The sequence below is a fragment of the Cibotium barometz genome, chromosome 38 (assembly GCF_041138505.1).
Source record: "Cibotium barometz isolate CiBa-2024 chromosome 38, ASM4113850v1, whole genome shotgun sequence".
Lineage (NCBI taxonomy): Eukaryota > Viridiplantae > Streptophyta > Polypodiopsida > Cyatheales > Cibotiaceae > Cibotium > Cibotium barometz.
In genome coordinates, this window is record NC_141083.1 from 47581799 (window position 1) to 47584415 (window position 2617).

A 2617-nucleotide genomic window follows, 5' to 3' on the forward strand; every position below is an offset into this window, starting at 1 on the left:
GAATGTGGGGGTCTCTTTTTCATTTGGCTCCTCCACAAGTTTTTCAAATACGAGACTTTGTGGCGATGACCACATGATGTGCCACTAATCTTGTAATTAAGCCATCAGTTCATGAGTTGGGCCTATTTGTTGTAATTATTTTTAACCTTTTTGTAACACATTACGGTAAGGGTGCTCATATTTTTTATACTATATAAGAAATAGCAAAGCATATATTAGCACTTACATTATTGGGAATATATGTGGTGGGGAAAGAATGATACTCCCCATTCCTTGCATCACTCTAGGTAGCACAAAAAAATAATAATCTAAACTATATGTTTTCAAGTTATCCACCAATCCCATGTAGCATGGGTTGAGATCTCAAGGCACTCCCATTCTCGTCATCTCTCTCTTTAATGCACCAATGGTGTGTAGCATAGGTTTAGATCTAAATGAACTCATGTTCTCCTCATCTCTCTCTTTAATTAAGTAGACTCCGCACCATTTGGCTCTCGCATAATTTTTCCAAATGCAAGACTTTCTGCAATATGACCACATGTTGTGCCACTAAATTGAGTCGTCACTTAAAGAGTCTGGCCTATTCATAATAAACTTTTACCTTTTTATAATACATTATGATTCACTTCTATACACGGTGCTCTTTTTGTTGCTATGGGTGCTGGTATTTTTGATGCTATATCCAAGAATAGAAAGGTATATATCATCACTTACATCATTGAAAATATCCAAGCTATATGCAAAAATTGCAAGTTCTATATATATATATATATATATATATATATTTGTAGAAAGGATGCTTCTATTAACTATGAATAGACCATACAAAATCATGGGTGGAAGTCGAAGACCTCATCCCAAGATGTAAGATAATCTCAACCAATATGGGACAAAAAGGTACCAAGGGATTCCTGTGGGGGTCGATGACTAGAAAAAGATGCCTTGATCGCACTTCCTCATGAAAACAGTGAGCTTTTCTTCTTGCAGAGATTTGGATGGTCTATATATACGTCGATGACTAGAAAAAGATGCCTTGATCGCACTCATGAAAACAGTGAGCTTTTCTTCTTACAGAGATTTGGATGGTCTATATATACGTCAAGCCCATGTGGCCATAAGAGTGTAAATTATAGTATCTCCCCATATAGGATAAACGCATTGAGTGTCATATATCTGATTACCCTTAATATCCTCTATGTAAGCATATGACCCTCAATAACCTCAGTGCAAGCATCTGGCCCTCCAAATCTGCCAAGTTGTGATACTCGCAAAACAATAATCTCTCAACAAGTAGTATCAATCCTTTGCAGAGCTGGTCTATACTATGTATGAGGAATATCCAGTAGCATGCAAAGTTGGGCCATACTTCTATATGTCATGATTATGGAAATGTCCAGATCTGTGCCCTCAAAAAATATATGTGGACTAGACTGAGTGAGCCAAGCAATAGCACCCTAAGGAACATATTTGGTATATCTCCTCAATCTTCACATACTCTAAGCTATAGAGCCCCAAATCCTTTGAGCGACTCTACACCCCCATATGTAATGTTGCACTATCTCAGAAGCTATCAGGTATCTGGAAAGCCCAAACCCACCACACTCACTAGTTCAAGGCTAACCAAGTGAAGAGAGATTATCTTTCACGTGTCGTTGGGAACCTGGTTACTTACCCGCCATCTCATATAGAAGACGAAACCAAAAAGATGCATGCTTGCTAGCACTTGAGAATGCCCACCTCTCCCATTGTCACCACAAGAGTTGTCCACGTAGAGCTTGGAACTCCCAAGTGTTGTAAGACTATGTTCCATCGTGAAGATAATAGCCCTCTCTCTCTCTCTCTCTCTCTCTCTCTCTCTCTCTCTCTCTCTCTCTCTCTCTCTCTAACTCACACACTCTCACTAGCACACACAGGCACTACCAAGAGGCTAAGAGGAAAGGATAGAGTGCTAGGGTAGTAAAAGTTACAGTTCTTAGCCAATCTTTGGCATAGAATTAGCCACAAGACCATGTATAAAGGAAACACCCAGAATTTTAGATCCATAAAGCATCTATAATCAAAATATTTTTGTTGGTGTGCCCTGGATAGTTAACTTCATTTAAAATGCATTAACTCAACATTTAAATAATGATCAACATCTCACAAATAATAGTACACATTGTATAAGAATATTGCTTTTATGACGATCATCTCATGGGTCAGTGTAGAAATATTGATAAGCACTAATTCTAAAACTGCAAAGATACATATGATGGCAACAAAAAAAACAAATGGTAACCTAATCACGAAAGCCTTTATTTCTTAGGAGCCCTTTCATTGAAAAGATATGACAGTGGTGTCATTTCTTATGTGCAAGAGCTATTACATAATAAAAAAATCTAACAATTTAGAAATAAAAAGTTAACACATTCCAAATATTTGTGTTAAGACAAAATTGACTTATTAACTCACATTGCAAAACTATAGAGCTACATGTGGCACTCGAAAATTACTCATTTTCTAGTAGTGGTAAATGTGGCCGTAAGGCCATATCTCTTGAATCATGTAATTTAAAAAAAAATCAACTTGTATAAGCCTCTACTACCATGAAAATAAAGAGTTAGGTATTCCAAAAACA